Raw genomic sequence first — 18,279 nt, 5'->3', positions numbered from 1 at the left:
TCAGAGTCACTGTTTCCCAGGATCTCCCCCTGACCATTTGTAAGTATAGCCTGCACTACTTGTTCTTAGACGTATATGTTAAATTTGGCCATATTAAAATATTTACAGTTTGAAAGGGCTCACCATATGAAGTGATCCTGATTGCTCTGCACACCTGTCCTGGCCTCAACATTATTTAAAATGCCTTCAATTTTTGTGTCATCCACAAACTTTGTCAGTGATGGTTTTCTGTTTTCTTCCACAGCATTGATGTAAATGTTAAATAGCACCTTTCCATGAACTAATCCTTCTGGACCCCTCTCCCCCAACAGAAATGTCCCTGTTTGATGAAGAATCCCAGTTTATAATTACATTGAGACTTGTCATTTAGCCAGTTTTAATCCATTTAACGTGTACCATGTTGATTTTTTTATTATTCTGGTTCCAAAATGTCTTGTGGTACTAAGTCAAAGGCCTTACAGAAGTCAAAGTATATTATATCAATACTATTACATTTATCAACAAAACCTGTAATCTTATCAAAAAGATATCAAGTTAGTTTGACAGGATCTATTTTTCATAAAGCCCTCTTGATTGGTATTAATGATATTACTTTCCCTTAATTCTTTATTAATCAAGTTGTGTTCAGCTGTTAACCTTTTCAAATATTGGTACATTAGTTTTCATCCAGTCTATTTCCAGTGTTTCCAGAGTTATTGAAAATCAGCATTAAGTATCCAAAGAGCGCCTTTTAAAACTCCTGGATGCAAGTTATCTAGACTTGCTGATTTAAAACTGTCTAACTCTAGTTGCTGCTGCTTAATATTCTCCTTAGTTACTGTTGAAATAGAAAAGTGTTTCATCATCAGTCATCATCATCTGACGTGTTCCCAGATTATTGAACACTTTAGCCTTTTCTGCATTATTATGGATAATTCTACCATTGCCATCAAGTAATAGACTAATACCATTAAGATTCTTTTTATTCCTAATATACTTAAACTCCTTATTGTCTTTAACTCTGATGGCCATAGACTTCACATTCAGTCTTTTTGCTTCCCTTGTCAGTTTTCTACAATTCCCAATTTCTGGTTTATATCCATTGCTCCCAGCTTCCCCTTTGTCCATTTACTTTTTATATGTAGATCTAAATCTAGATATTTATAGCAGCTTTCATTTCCTGTCTAAGCCAGGCTGGTTTTTAAGCAGAGCGGCCTTCTTTTCCAATTGTAGCTTTTTGGGCATCTAGTAAAATGATCTTAAACAATTCCCAATGATCATTCACACTTGGCTGTTTAATTTTTTCTCCCAGCAGATTTGACCCATAATTGTTTTCAGTTTTGTGAAATTGGCCCTTTTTAAGCACTAAGTGTGTATTCATATATACAGAACAAAGTACAAACCAGCATAAAGTACAAACCAGTATAAAAAGTGAGAGTGATTAGCTACTGCAAAAAGTTACCAAGGCTTGTGCTGGATTTTATATAATATATATACTGGTTAGTACTCTATTCTGATTGCACATAATAAATGTGATCAAGACATGATAACTTGTACCTAAGATACCACAAATTTTTAGTTCAATGATCATTTCCTGTTTATGTGTCAAGATGAGAGCTAATATAGAATTCCCCCATGTTGGATGCAGCACTTTGGGCATTAGGAAATTGTCATGTCTAATATTTAGAAACTCTGAAGATGTTTTAACTACTGGCATCTTGAAGAACCACAGTTTCAGCAAATAACCATTTCTTTTTGCCTTATAGTTTTGTGAGCCGGAATTACCTCAGAATTATAACAGATGCCAAAATTCAGTTTTACTTACAGCAAATTTAAATAATTCAAGAGAGAGAAATAGACAAAGGACTTGTCATATAGTCTGCTTACCTTAGCTGATTTTTGAAGCAAGCATATATTTTGTTTTAAAGGTTTCTACTTTTATGAACAGGCAATTATGTGTTAACAGTGAAGAATATTTCAGTCTACTAGCTGCAACTGGATATATTTGCAAAGTGATTCAAATTGGTTCAGATAGTGAGAGGATGATTTCATATCTGAAGGAGAGACAAAGTTCATATGCAGCTGAGATGATGAGCCTTATTAACACATGGGTTTTTATGGTCTTCAAGAAGAGGATATTGGTTGATACAGATAATTCACCTGAAGCAAAAGTTGATTTTACTAAATATATTTCCCTTGTCTACTTCAGTAACACTGCCTGTAAATTATAATACAGTATCAGTAGAATTTGCATATTATGGTGATGGGTACTATAGAAAAAGCTAACATGACAGATGAAGATGTAGTAAAAGAAGATGACCAGAAGGTTACTTCAATCTACTGAAGCCATATGGGAACACAGATAGAATTATGAAAAAAAATATGATGTAATTATTATGGACTGATATTGTAACTCCTCTTCTCCCTCCCCTGCCCCGCCCCGCCCCGTACCTGAGTTAACAACCCAGGTTTTAGGGATTTCAGGGGTGATAAGGGAGAATGAATCTTCCCTAGAAGTGGGGGAAATAATAATGAATAAGTATCCTTAATCATTCCTTTACATAAAAACCTCTGATTCACTTCAATGTGATCTGCAACCACTTTTACTTGTTGCCTGTGAACATTCAGATGAGCAAAGCATGTCTTGGAAAGAGTAAGCGTTGTGAATATTTGTGCAAAATTCAGAAGTATATGTCCTGCCAACTTACAAACTCTTGGTGGATTTGGGAGTCATCCAGTTAGGAAACACAAAATATTACCATCTGACTTAGCTGAACAATCACACAGCATGAATAATCCCATAGCATGAATAATGAATTACAAATAGTCACAGCAAATAGTTTGCGAGTCATCTGGAGGCTGAAATATATTTATATAAACCTCTTTATTGAATAATTTCAAATAACCAACAGGTCAGAAAAAAGCAGACAATTCACAAACAGAATACATTCATTCAATAATTGGTTTATTGTGAATAGTCTGACCTCCCTCACTATCTGGTTTGGTGTAGAACAGCTGCACAGCTGCTCTGTGTAATGCAGCCAATACACTGCAGTAACAACTGAGAGATTTGCATGCCCCCTTTCCCAAGGTCAGTGGATTTTTGCAGTGGTTTAACCTCAATCACACCTCACAAACTTTTAGGGTTCACCCATCACTACCCATGCTCAGACTACCCAGACACTGCTCATCTTGACCCACTTAAGGATTTAGAGATGGCTGCATTTTCACAAGCTTTTTGACCAATCCATAAAGTTAACATTCATTAAATCTAGCATAATATTCAGAACAAACAAGAGGAAAAAGATCAGATTTAAAACAGAGAGCACTGCACAATGCATAGGTATCCTAATGGCCAATCTAATCAAACTTTAAAAAGAAAGTGAGCCATTATAGTATCACTGGGGAAGCCCTCGACTACAATGCAGCGGGAATTAATGTTTTCTCCATAGTTTTTAATTATCTGATACAATCATGTTTAATTATCTCTTACAGTTAGCTAATTTTCATTTATATCAATTTGCTGTGCAGCACAATGAAAATCTGTTTCTTGGTTTAGTGTGTGTGTTTGTGTGTATTATATATATATATTATTTATTTATTCATAGCTACTAACCGTATGTTTCTATCCATGAACAACAGTAAAAATGCCAAGAGTCAGCAGGTTTTTAAGCTTAGAGAAATATTTTCTTTTATCAAGATAGAGAGTGGGTGTGGACAATAATTTCCCTTCCCTTTTTCTGCCTGATCCCTTAACTCCAGGTGGAAGCTTCTTATGAAGTACAGTAGTCGAGATGGATTTTGGTCACCAATGGGCTCTTGTAAATCCCTGTGCCTTACTCATTACTTTTGCAGCACCCTGAGGAGCTCTAAGTGCTTCGGATAAATAGATAAAAGAGAGACAATACCTCCTGGGAAGAGCTTGGAATCCAAAATCAGAATTACACAACAAATGTAAGCCACAAACCAAACAAAAAAGTGTTTGAGCAGAAGAGGCACTTACTCTATAAGCCACATACACAGCCAGTTAGAGTTTAGAAATACATTAAAGGATCCTGAAGAGCAATGAGAATTAATAAGATCTTGCAAAGAAAAAGAGCGTCTCTTTTCTATGCATTTATCTTAGGCAATTTTTTAAATGGCTTATGATATTTGGGCCTGTGTTTTCCAACAGAGACTACCAAGGAGACTGGATTGAATTTGAGATATAATGAAATCCGTTACCCACATTCTTGAGTCCAGTTCAGTTGGACCCAAGTGCAGGACCTGAGGGGAATGGTGGGATGCAAAAGTGGCTTAAAGCCACTTTTACACTACCCCAATCTTGTAAATAGCTGGATGCTCTTCCAACCTATGCCAGTGGGTAACAAACTTCTAGGGCCTAATACACAGCTGGGAATCGCTGAAGTGATGCAGCTGTTATGCTGATTATCAATAGTTAAGACAAAAAGCTCTCTCAGAATCACCATATGTAAACTATTAGAATCCTTTTTTCAGAGTAGGAGCCGTGTTAGTCTGTATTCGCAAAAAGAAAAGGAGTACTTGTGGCACCTTAGAGACTAACAAATTTATTTGAGCATAAGCTTTCGTGAGCTACAGCTCACTTCATCAGATGCATTCAGTGGAATCCTGCAACTCTTAAGACTGGGTATTTGCAAGAGGCTGGTTTGAACACAGAACTACAACACAGGAATTCAGTTCTCAGCCTGGCTCTAATTGGCCCGGAGTCTCCTGGAATCGGCATTGGCCTCCTGGTGACTATTGAAAGCAATCCAGGAGATTTTAATAGGATATTTTAAGAAAATGATGTTACATCATGTTGAGAAAAAAAACAAACAACTCCCGGAATAGCTTCAGGCAGAATTGGCAACCCTTCTCCGACACTGATTGCCTCTGGAGCAGGAGTCAATCACTTACATTTTTTGCCAGAATTTCCCCACAAATAAAATAGGGTTAATATATGCCTACCTTATGTACGATGTGGGGGATTCAATCATATTTATGTAGTGTTTTGAAGGTAAAAAGCTAAATACAGTCTTATTAAAAATAATCATGTAATTGCCCTGCTGTTTAGAAAAGTTGAAATTAAATTTAGCGAAGGTTCATCCAAATGTCAAAACATTAATACAAATGTAAGTCAATATAAATATGTATGTAAAATGTGTTATTATCCTCCATTTTATTTGTGTAATGCTCCAATGGAAAGGAAATAGAACCAGTGTTGTTGTTCAGGGAACAATTAGTGGTGGCTGAGAATTTTTGGCAACTTGTAGTGTCAAATCATTAATATTTATAAGTGAATAGTGTGTATTTTGAGTGAGCAGTCTCTCATGTTATCTGAGTGCTTTTAGTACTGCAAATGACTCGGAATGGTTTCTAGCAACTAGCTGTTCTGAAAACGAATGTACAGTATATACAGATTGAGATGTAGTAAGATGATGCAGTGACAGTACCCTGGGCACTTATATTTTATGCATTTTTTCATGTTCTGGTTTAATAATTTATGAACTTCTACTCTTCTTACCAAATCCCACTCACTCTTTAGGGATTCAGCTGTGCCTTTCCATACCAACAATATTCAAGGTGGGTTGGCCTGAGAATCTAGTAATGGAAGGATGATCTGTGCTTTGAGTCCCTTATTTATGCAGTCTCATACAAACTGAAACTAACAGGCTTTACACAAACCGGTCTCTAATGTCCTGAATTAGGGTGTTGAAATAGAAAGTGTGTGTGTGTGCACACACGCACCTGCTAACTGGCCTGTGTTATACAGGAGGTCAGACTGGATTATCTAAAGGCCCTTTTGGCCTTAAGATCTGTGCATGCAACATTAAATATCAGAATGAAAATGTCCAAATATGGCACAAAAGTAATATTTAAATGATTATCTAGACCAGAAGTAGGGGCAGTAGGATGATGGGGGAAGGGAAGGGGGCTAAGAGTTAAAATAAACTAGAAATGGTTATAAATAGGCAAGAGTATAAATATTAGTATTGAAAAATGAAAATAAGCAAGGACTAAAAACAAAACAAAAGCATATAAAGAAAACAAGCAGTAAATAGAAAATAGACCAGGGTTAGACAAAATACAATATTCATGGAACCTTTTAAAAAGTTTACTACTTAGCCATTATGCAGCACTTTTGACTCATCCATCTTAAAGCACTTCATAAAGGAAAATCAGTATCATCATCTGCCTTGTACAGGTGCAAAAAATGAGGCACAGAAAGGTGAAGTAACTCGCATAAGGTCACACAAGAGCGCTTATGTCTTTGAACATGTTCCCTCTAACATTAAACTTCATTAACTATTATGACTTGGTTGATAGCTCTAATTTATTAAAACTTGTGATGTAACAGAGTTTCAAAACATTAGCACTGGGTGATTTGCATTTAACAGTTACTGTACAACCAAATCACTATTATTATATTAAAGACATGGTAATTTATCACAACACAATTAGCTGAAAAGTCATGCATATAAATTAGTCCCACTTTCAGATGCTAAGAAAGCCTGAATTCCTGCTGAGTTTTTTTTTTTTTCCAGCATTGTAAATTCTTTTGTAACTACAGTTCACAAGTAACATCTGCTGACTACCTAACTCTTTGTTTGGAAGACAATGTGGACAAGAGAAATGTGTGAAGCTCCTAATCCAACATTCCTTGTGTACCCAAATCTCCCACTAAAGTTAAAGGGAGCTCTGAGTGTGCAAGAAATACATAATCGGACCATAAAAGGACAACAATTTTCAGTACCCCATATAAGAGAATACATTTCAACAGCTGCCAATTCAATCCTTACCTGTAAAGATTTTCATTAAATTGTATTCCATACAATGAATTTTATGGTGAATATGAAATATCTGAGACCTGAATATTGTAGTTATACATACAAATAAAGGCATGTCTGGCATATTCAATGTTATCTAGATTCCAGCAGATCTTTAAACTTGTGAGTCTATTTAAAGTATAAAAACAGTTTCAGTTCTTAAGGTTAAGAACTTTTTGCTGAGGAGATTAGACCAAATTTCAAGTGTTTTAAAATAGCAAAGTAACCCATTTTTTGATCTTTTCTTGATGTAAGTTGTTATTCATAGGGCTATCAAAATGCACAATCTCTCTCAATGTATTTTCATATTCTATACTTTATATAAAATGTATACAAATCATTCAGTGTTATTCTATAATCCACAGACACTAAAGACTAGAGGTGGTTGGAAAAATTCTGACAAAACAATTTTTCATTAGAATTTGCTGATTGATCAAAATCAAACCATTGCTGTGGAACTTTTCAATCTTGATGAACCCCAGACAGTTAACTTCACAACAAGAGTCTGGTCATTTTCCCTGCCTCTATTGAGTGGCTGGCAGCCTGGAAATTGACAAAAATTGTCGGTTTCAGTCAGCAGCTTTCTGGGCTTCCATCATCCCTGGCACCATTACAGCCCTGATGGGAGATCTGGGAGAGCATATTTCATTTAGGACACACCGCATTTGGTGGTTCTGAAACAAATATTGTAGGATTTTGTTTCCATGAAATGTTTCAAAACGTTTGCCTTTTTGGCCTGATTCAGGACAGGAGAAATGTTTGAAATCTCAAAATGTTTCCCTGGAAAGGAAACGTATTTCCCACCCACCTCTACTAAAGACAACCAATCCCCATTGCTACCTATGACCTTTTGTTTTGCACGCCAAAAGTAAACACAGATTTTAATAAGGCAGAAGTGGTGCAAACTTCCCCACTGTTGCTCACTCTTTTTCCGGAGGGAGCAGTGTTCTTGGTGAAAGGGTAATGAAACTGGCTGCTCTATTCAAACGTGGCTTGTCTACTGAATCTGCCAACTGTATGGGTTCTTTTTGTGATGTGGACTCCCAGAACTGAACTGAGACCCAGCTTTCTTCAACAGGCCACTGTTGGATGAATGTGAGTCTTGGTCACTTCTGAACTACAACAGAATAGGACTAGAGACTTAGGAAGAAAGCCTGCTGACACAAGGTGACACTGGCCTTTAAGAGGGAGCTGGGCCAATGTACCTGTGCTACATCAGCTGACCCAGATTAGGCTATTTTTAAAAAGTGGGCATCTGGGCCAGGGAGAGGAAAGAAAAGGCAATTAAAAATCCTGTGAGAGATTTAGTGACTCAGTTAGGAAGCAGGAGCAGCAGAATTTCCCAGGTCCACTGGGAGGAGAGACAGAGAAAGCCTGAAATTTTAAGCTTGGAGTTTGTAGCCCAGGGTGAGCTGAGAAGCTGTTTTTGTTTGTTTTAAGTTTAGAAAATAATGCTTCCTAAAGGAGATGGTGGATGTGGCAAGCTGGGGAGAAGCCCTGCCTTGTTAGAGCCCCCTATTCTATTATCTGTCAAATTCACTATTTGTGTGAAGGTTTTCATTAAAATCTATATAATAGTGTATAAAACACACATCAGGCTGATTTTGTTTCAGATCTTTGAAAAATGTCACACAGCTGCTAGCCTGTGTGTGTGTGTATGTAAATAAAGTGTAGACACACACACACGGTTTATCTACAGCAATAATTTGTTCAGAGCAAGCTGGGGTATAACTCTACCCCACATTAGCCTCCTGTGGAGTAACTATCCATGTAGACCCTGCTGACATGCATTAACAGTTCCTTAATGCGCTTTGCTTAGTCACCTTTCAAAGAGGACTAATAAGCGCATTAATGAACAGTGCATGTCAGTAGAGTCCACATGGACAGTTAGTCATGCAAAAAGTTCATATTTTTATTAGGCCCGACTGAAAAGGAGACTGAAGAGATTGTGGTGAATCACAAATATGTACATATTGTTTGTTCAGAAGCAGAAGGTTTTAGTCATCCCAAACAAAGAGACCAATTTTCATATGTGGGTGCCTTAATTGCTTTAGCCACCTACACTGTAAATGCCAAATTGAGCATCCAAATGTGATATTTGGATATCTGATTAAGGAGCTAATTCAGTGAGTGGGTCTGTATGTCACAGTTCACAGCAACTGTGCCTGTATTCCCCAATCGTGGTCCCTCGAGGGCACTCCTTCTCAACTCCCAGCACCCCAGACATCACCTCCCTTGAGTAGAGACCCAGATCTCTATGCCTCCTGGGGTTTTTCCAGGCTGCACAGTTCCCTGCCTGCACTATTATATTCCCAGCAAGCCAGACTGACTAAACAGGCCAGCGTCTGCACTTTGCTCACTCTCTGAAAGCTTATAAACAAAGTAGTTGCCAGCAGTGATATGTTACCACACAGCTGTTTATAAACACACACCGTTATTCTTAAGATAAAAGGGGAAATCATTACTGAGGAAACACATTAAAAACAATGAAAGAACCTACACACATACTAATAACCTAACCAAAGATCACACCCCTCCCAACACCAATAAGGGCTCTGATAGAAGTCAGTCCTTTAAACCCCACAAAGGGGCTTTCCTGTGGTTAAAAATTCATAATAGCCTGTCATAAATATAAAGGGAAGGGTAAACCCCTTTGAAATCCCTCCTGGCCAGGGGAAAGCTCCTCTCACCTGTAAAGGGTTAAGAAGCTAAAGGTAACCTCGCTGGCACCTGACCAAAATGACCAATGAGGAGACAAGATACTTTCAAAAGCTGGGAGGAGGGAGAGAAACAAAGGGTTTGTGTGTCTGTCTGTATGCTGCACTTGCCAGGGACAGAACAGGAATGGAGTCTTAGAACTTTTAGTAAGTAATCTAGCTAGGTATGTGTTAGATTATGATTTCTTTAAATGGCTGAGAAAAGAATTGTGCTGAATAGAATAACTATTTCTGTCTGTGTATCTTTTTTGTAACAAGGTTTTGCCTAGAGGGGTTCTCTATGTTTTTGAATCTAATTACCCTGTAAGATATATACCATCCTGATTTTACAGGGGGGATTTCTTTATTTCTATTTACTTCTATTTTTTATTAAAAGTCTTCTTGTAAAACACTGAATGCTTTTTCATTGTTCTCAGATCCAAGGGTTTGGGTCTGTGGTCACCTATGCAAATTGGTGAGGCTTTTTATCCAACATTTCCCAGGAAAGGGGGGGTGCAAGTGTTGGGAGGATTGTTCATTGTTCTTAAGATCCAAGGGTCTGGGTCTGTAGTCACCTAGGCAAATTGGTGAGGCTTTTTACCAAACCTTGTCCAGGAAGTGGGGTGCAAGGTTTTGGGAAGTATTTTGGGGGGAAGGACGCGTCCAAACAGCTCTTCCCCAGTAACCAGTATTAGTTTGGTGGTGGTAGCGGCCATTCCAAGGATAACGGGGGTAATATTTTGTACCTTGGGGAAGTTTTGACCTAAGCTGGTAAAGATAAGCTTAGGAGGTTTTTCATGCAGGTCCCCACATCTGTACCCTAGAGTTCAGAGTGGGGGAGGAACCTTGACATGGTGGCACAGTGGTGGGATTAACCTGAAATCATTTTGAGATCCAGTTGAGATTTTTTGAACTAGAAATACAGATTTTAAAAAGGAATTTTTAGGAAGTCCAGAAGGCAGCTTTGAAACTGAAAGCAGCTTGGTTTCTCTCTGCTTTGTGGCCAAGCAGAGACAAAAGGGGATTATCTTGTGAATTGCAGGTTTTCTTGCCTGGAGGCAGGGTACTTAACTCCTGCAGGGAAATTCACAGTCTTCCAACCCAGAGGTTTTTTTTTTTTTCTTTTCTTCCTAAAAGTAAATAGGGGGTGTGTGCTCTACCCATTTGCCTGGAGACAAAAGTGGCAGGGTTTTTTTTTTAGGATTTTGATTTTTTTTTGTTTTACAAGGAGCACAGGTTTGAAAAGAAATTTTTTTTTTCTTTGGGCTGGGTAAGCAGTTTTCCAAGTAGTTGGAGGTTTTTTGCTTTAATTTGGGCCCAGAGCAGAGACAAGGGAATTGTCTTTTTCTGTAGGCTGACAATCACTATCAGAGAATAGGTATTCTATTCCAGCACAGCAAAATTTTACAGCCAAGTTTTGTTTGTTTATTTCTGAACCTTGGGTGTAAAGTTAGTTAAAAACAGAGAGGTTAGAATGGGCAAATCCTCAGCTCGACTACAGCTGGAATTAGCCAAATTTCAGGCTGAGGAAAAACAAAGGGAACATGAAAGACAGATAGAACTCATGCGGCTGAAGGAGGAGGAGAAGGAAAAAGAGAGGAAGCATGTGGAGGAGATGGAGAGGATAAAGGCCCAGCAGAATATACCAACAAACCCTAGCAATCCTTCTCCAGGTACCACTTCCCATCCCAGAAAGTTCCCCACCTACAAGGCAGGTGATGATACTGAGGCCTTCTTAGAAAACTTCGAAAGGGCCTGCCTTGGGTACAACATCTCTACTGACCAATACATGGTAGAGCTGAGGCCGCAGCTCAGTGGACCCTTAGCTGAGGTGGCAGCTGAAATGCCTAAAGAACACATGAACAAGTATGAACTGTTTAAATCCAAGGCGAGAGTCAGAATGGGGATAACACCCGAGCAGTCTCGTCGGAGGTTCAGAGCCCTAAGGTGGAAACCAGACATGTCATTTACCCGACATGCCTACCACATTGTAAAACATTGGGATGCCTGGATATCAGGAGCAAGTGTTGAATCTCCAGTAAATTTGCCCTTCCTAATGCAAATGGAACAATTCTTAGAGGGTGTTCCTGAGGAAATAGAAAGATACATCCTAGATGGGAAACCCAAAACTGTAATTGAGGCAGGAGAGATTGGAGCCAGATGGGTGGAGGTGGCAGAGAAGAAGAAAACTGGTCGCAGTTGGAGCGGAGACCAGAAGGGACCACCCCAGACCACACCCTATTACCGGGGGCCGCCCAAAGCCCCACCTACCTCCCAAAGAACCCTCTGGACCCCTTATCGTCCCACCACCCCGTTCTCCAGCAACCCTCCTCGCCCCAGTGACCCGTCAGCTGGACGATGTTTTAAGTGTAACGAGCTGGGGCATGTAAAGGCCAACTGCCCCAAGAACCCCAACAGATTACAGTTCATTGCACCGGAATCACACCAGAGGTCCACAGGCCCAGATACCTCCCAGATACCCTTGGAGCGGAGGGAAACTGTGAGTGTGGGTGGGAAGAAGGTCACCGCGTGGAGGGACACCGGAGCACAAGTGTCAGCTATCCATGCTTCCTTAGTGGACCCCAATTTAATCAACCCAGAGATCCAAGTGACGATTCAACCCTTCAAGTCCAACTCTTTCAATTTGCCTACAGCCAAGTTGCCTGTCCAGTACAAGGGCTGGTCAGGAATGTGGACTTTTGCAGTCTATGATGATTATCCCATCCCCATGCTGTTGGGGGAAGACTTGGCCAATCATGTGAAGCAGGCCAAGAGGGTGGGAATGGTCACCCGCAACCAGGCTAAACAAGCCGTGAGGCCTAGCTCTGTTCCGGAAACTTCTATCAGGACCCAGTCAGAGGTGATGGACCTGGACCCCAGGCCAATGTCTGCAACAGCAGTAGTGGATCCAGTCCCAGAGACCCAGACGGAACCAGTCCCAGAACCGGAACCAGCCGAACAACCAACACCAGACCCCGTGTCAGCACTGAATCCAGTACTTGCAACCTCAACACCAGAGGGCCCCACCGAACCTGAACTGGCAGCAGCCGATAACCCTACACAAGAGGCTCAGCCGGAGCCTGAATCCCAACATAGTACACCAGCGGAGAGCGGTTCACAGTCAACAGAAACAGCTCCATCCCCTATATCGCTTCCAGAGGGACCAAGCCTAGGTCCACAATCCCATGAGGAACTGATGTCTCCAGCATCAAGGGAACAGTTCCAGACCGAACAGGAAGCAGATGAAAGCCTCCAGAGAGCTTGGACGGCGGCACGGAGCAACCCACCGCCTCTCAGCTCTTCTAATCGATCCAGGTTTGTTGTAGAAAGAGGACTTTTATACAAGGAAACTCTTTCTGGGGGACACCAGGAAGACTGGCATCCTCAGAGACAGTTGGTAGTTCCAACTAAATACCGGGCCAAGCTCTTGAGCTTAGCCCATGATCACCCTAGTGGCCATGCTGGGGTGAACAGGACCAAAGACCGTTTGGGGGGGTCATTCCACTGGGAGGGAATGGGCAAGGATGTTTCTACCTATGTCCAGTCTTGTGAGGTGTGCCAAAGAGTGGGAAAACCCCAAGACCAGGTCAAAGCTCCTCTCCAGCCACTCCCCATCATTGAAGTTCCATTTCAGCGAGTAGCTGTGGATATTCTGGGTCCTTTTCCGAAAAAGACACCCAGAGGAAAGCAGTACATACTGACTTTCATGGATTTTGCCACCCGATGGCCGGAAGCAGTAGCTCTAAGCAACACCAGGGCTAAAAGTGTGTGCCAGGCACTAGCAGACATTTTTGCCAGGGTAGGTTGGCCCTCCGACATCCTCACAGATGCAGGGACTAATTTCCTGGCAGGAACTATGAAAAACCTTTGGGAAGCTCATGGGGTAAATCACTTGGTTGCCACTCCTTACCATCATCAAACAAATGGCATGGTGGAGAAGTTTAATGGAACTTTGGGGGCCATGATACGTAAATTCGTAAATGAGCACTCCAATGATTGGGACCTAGTATTGCAGCAGTTGCTCTTTGCCTACAGAGCTGTACCACATCCCAGTTTAGGGTTTTCCCCATTTGAACTTGTATATGGCCGTGAGGTTAAGGGGCCATTGCAGTTGGTGAAGCAGCAATGGGAGGGATTTACACCTTCTCCAGGAACTAACATTCTGGACTTTGTAACCAACCTACAAAACACCCTCCGAACCTCTTTAGCCCTTGCTAGAGAAAACTTACAGGATGCTCAAAAAGAGCAAAAAGCCTGGTATGATAAACATGCCAGAGAGCGTTCCTTCAAAGTAGGAGACCAGGTCATGGTCTTAAAGGCGCTCCAGGCCCATAAAATGGAAGCATCGTGGGAAGGGCCATTCGTGGTCCAGGAGCGCCTGGGAGCTGTTAATTATCTCATAGCATTCCCCACCTCCAACCGAAAGCCTAAGGTGTATCATATTAATTCTCTAAAGCCCTTTTATTCCAGAGAATTAAAGGTTTGTCAGTTTACAGCCCAGGGAGGAGACGACGCTGAGTGGCCTGAAGGTGTCTACTACGAAGGGAAATGTGCTGGTGGTGTGGAAGAGGTGAACCTCTCCATGACCCTTGGGCGTATGCAGCGACAGCAGATCCAGGAGCTGTGCACTAGCTACGCGCCAACGTTCTCAGCCACCCCAGGACTGACTGAACGGGCATACCACTCCATTGACACAGGTAATGCTCACCCAATTAGGGTCCAGCCTTACCGGGTGTCTCCTCAAGCTAAAACTGCTATAGAACGGGAGATCCAGGATATGTTACAGATGGGTGTAATCCGCCCCTCTGAAAGTGCATGGGCATCTCCAGTGGTTCTAGTTCCCAAACCAGATGGGGAAATACGTTTTTGCGTGGACTACCGTAAGCTAAATGCTGTAACTCGCCCAGACAACTATCCCATGCCACGCACAGATGAACTATTAGAGAAACTGGGACGGGCCCAGTTCATCTCTACCTTGGACTTAACCAAGGGGTACTGGCAGGTATCGCTAGATGAATCTGCCAAGGAAAGGTCAGCCTTCATCACACATCTCGGGCTGTATGAATTTAATGTACTCCCTTTCGGGCTGCGAAATGCACCCGCCACTTTCCAAAGACTTGTAGATGGTCTCCTAGCGGGATTAGGAGAATATGCAGTCGCCTACCTTGACGATGTGGCCATATTTTCGGATTCCTGGGCAGACCACCTGGAACATCTACAAAAAGTCCTTGAGCGCATAAGGGAGGCAGGACTAACTGTTAAGGCTAAGAAGTGTCAAATAGGCCTAAACAGAGTGACTTACCTTGGACACCAGGTGGGTCAAGGAACTATCAGCCCCCTACAGGCCAAAGTGGATGCTATCCAAAAGTGGCCTGTCCCAAAGTCAAAGAAACAGGTTCAATCCTTCTTAGGCTTGGCCGGTTATTACAGACGATTTGTACCGCACTACAGCCAAATCGCTGCCCCACTGACAGACCTAACCAAAAAGAAACAGCCAAATGCTGTTCAGTGGACCGGAAAGTGTCAGAAGGCCTTTAACAAGCTTAAAGCGACACTCATGTCTGACCCTGTACTAAGGGCCCCAGACTTTGACAAACCGTTCCTAGTAACCACAGATGCATCCGAGCGTGGTGTGGGAGCAGTTTTAATGCAGAAAGGACCTGATCAAGAATTCCACCCTGTAGTGTTTCTCAGCAAAAAACTGTCTGAGAGGGAAAGCAACTGGTCAGTCACTGAAAAAGAATGTTATGCCATTGTCTACGCTCTGGAAAAGCTACGCCCATATGTTTGGGGACGGCGTTTCCACCTGCAAACCGACCATGCTGCACTAAAGTGGCTTCACACCATCAAAGAAACTAACAGAAAACTTCTTCGGTGGAGTTTAGCTCTCCAAGATTTTGATTTCGACATCCAACACATCTCAGGAGCTTCTAACAAAGTGGCTGATGCACTCTCCCGTGAAAGTTTCCCAGAATCAACTGGTTAAAATCGTCCTTGAGATGTGGAAAATATTGTTAGTCTTTATGTACTTGGTAGTATATTTAGAGATGCATGTGTCTTATTAACTCTGTTTTCCTAGAGCTCCAGGAAGAAATCCCAGCCAGTGTTTCACCCTAGCTGAGATTTGGGGGGCGTGTCATAAATATAAAGGGAAGGGTAAACCCCTTTGAAATCCCTCCTGGCCAGGGGAAAGCTCCTCTCACCTGTAAAGGGTTAAGAAGCTAAAGGTAACCTCGCTGGCACCTGACCAAAATGACCAATGAGGAGACAAGATACTTTCAAAAGCTGGGAGGAGGGAGAGAAACAAAGGGTTTGTGTGTCTGTCTGTATGCTGCGCTTGCCAGGGACAGAACAGGAATGGAGTCTTAGAACTTTTAGTAAGTAATCTAGCTAGGTATGTGTTAGATTATGATTTCTTTAAATGGCTGAGAAAAGAATTGTGCTGAATAGAATAACTATTTCTGTCTGTGTATCTTTTTTGTAACAAGGTTTTGCCTAGAGGGGTTCTCTATGTTTTTGAATCTAATTACCCTGTAAGATATATACCATCCTGATTTTACAGGGGGGATTTCTTTATTTCTATTTACTTCTATTTTTTATTAAAAGTCTTCTTGTAAAACACTGAATGCTTTTTCATTGTTCTCAGATCCAAGGGTTTGGGTCTGTGGTCACCTATGCAAATTGGTGAGGCTTTTTATCCAACATTTCCCAGGAAAGGGGGGGTGCAAGTGTTGGGAGGATTGTTCATTGTTCTTAAGATCCAAGGGTCTGGGTCTGTAGTCACCTAGGCAAATTGGTGAGGCTTTTTACCAAACCTTGTCCAGGAAGTGGGGTGCAAGGTTTTGGGAAGTATTTTGGGGGGAAGGACGCGTCCAAACAGCTCTTCCCCAGTAACCAGTATTAGTTTGGTGGTGGTAGCGGCCATTCCAAGGATAACGGGGGTAATATTTTGTACCTTGGGGAAGTTTTGACCTAAGCTGGTAAAGATAAGCTTAGGAGGTTTTTCATGCAGGTCCCCACATCTGTACCCTAGAGTTCAGAGTGGGGGAGGAACCTTGACATAGCCTTAGCTCAGAATCAGAATAACCAATTACTTGTTCAGTCTTTCCTTTGGCCCTTTGATCTTGGCTTTGTGTAACAGGGGAGCAGCAGACAAAGACCAATTCCCAAGGCACAGCTCCAAAAGGTTGTTTTTTTGTATAACCAGAGATGAGGAATTTGCATTCACCCTCCCCTATATATTTAACACCTATTGTTCCAAAAAAACACTCTTGTCTGATACATTTTTCTGTATTGTCCTTAGCACACGATAATATGTAACTTAGCATTTAACACAATGGACTTCAAGTATACTTAAGCTTCATTCAAAAAAAGGTTTGTTTAGGGATATTGCAGGAAATTGTACTATCACACTATAGTACATAGTGTTTGTTATAATTGCAGAAAAGAATGATTTCTAATTTAAAAACACTTTCTTCCTTAACAGTTTCAGGTGATGGTTTAAAAACTACCACGACAATTGTTGGCTTCCCCATTAAAATCTGTATGTAAGAGTGCTGACTAAATGCATCCTATTTTATTAAACTGCAAAGAGTTCTTACATCTCAGGAAGTTCCATTACAGATCTTCTTTGAGTATGCGAAAAAATGCAAGAATGACTTCTTAAGGGTATTGTTAGTAATAAATGAGGACATGCTGTTGACTTTTGAACATTTTGATTGAAAAAAGTATTAGAAAATTCAATCATGTAGGGCCTCTGTCAGCTTTCATCCATAGGTTTGGTGATAAAAGAAAAAACTCTGGCTGTACAAAATGGCAAGTTTTACAGTTTTATACTGATTCTTCAATATCCTTCCTCATATCTGACCACCAACTATGCTGTCTAGCTAAGGCTTTCACATAAACCATACTTGGATGGTTTTCATAAAAATCCAATACAAGATGAGGATACTTTTTGGGAACAATAGTTAATCCTCTCAACAAGAGATATCCTGTCTCCACTGAAATGTTCTCTTTCCTGTGAAAGTAAATATATAAACTACTAAATAATTTCATATTTAGTCATCCACATACTATAAAGTATAGAACTTTAGACAACTTTTCTGTTCATGTGACCTGAACAGATCAGATCTGCTAAAAATAATCGGAAACACACATCCTCAATTGTTGAAAGAAACATGGAGGTGATGCAGAGTAACATTTGCCATATGGCACCATCATGATTTTGAGCTACAGATACAAAAACAGCCTGCAGAGGAGACGGATGCCACTGGCATAAGAAAACTCACCCATTGAAACGTCATGAAAATTAAATCCCTATGACCTACTAGGTCTTGGGATACATAGACATACAAAAAGAGCATATCACAAGACAAGGAGATAATAGTCCCTCTCTATACAGGTCTGGTGCACTCACAAGTGGAATGATGTTCTGGATACCATAGTATGAGAAAGACATTGACACATTGGTGGAAGTACAGAAAGGATCAAGGGTGTCTGTGATAACTGAAGACAGACACAATAATCTTCAAATATTTTAAAAGATATGAAGACCAAGGAGGGAGAGGAATTATTTATTATGTGCAACAAGGAATATTGGGATGAAATCAGGAAACGGACACCTGAGACTGAATATCAGGAAAAACTTCTTTACAGTGAGATGTATTTGGAAAAATCTCCAAACAGAAGTGACAGAAGCCCCATCCCTTGGGTCTTTTAGAACATGGCTGGACAAAAAACACAGACAGGTACGTCTGGTAACCATTCTGCACTGGCAG

The 18,279-nt window shown here is 40.9% G+C and overlaps 1 protein-coding gene across 1 annotated transcript in view; it reads right to left on the bottom strand.

The window, feature by feature from the left end:
• The window catches only part of GABRG3 (gamma-aminobutyric acid type A receptor subunit gamma3), a 530,598-nt gene that overhangs the window by 313,439 nt on the left and 198,880 nt on the right, over positions 1 to 18,279 (bottom strand). The gene's annotated exons all lie outside the window — the stretch shown is intronic.

The sequence above is a fragment of the Lepidochelys olivacea genome (assembly GCF_965140295.1).
Source record: "Lepidochelys olivacea isolate rLepOli2 genome assembly, chromosome: 1".
NCBI classification, from domain to species: domain Eukaryota; kingdom Metazoa; phylum Chordata; order Testudines; family Cheloniidae; genus Lepidochelys; species Lepidochelys olivacea.
The sequence above is the reverse complement of the archived record's forward strand: the minus strand, read 5'-3'. Positions and strand labels throughout refer to the sequence as shown.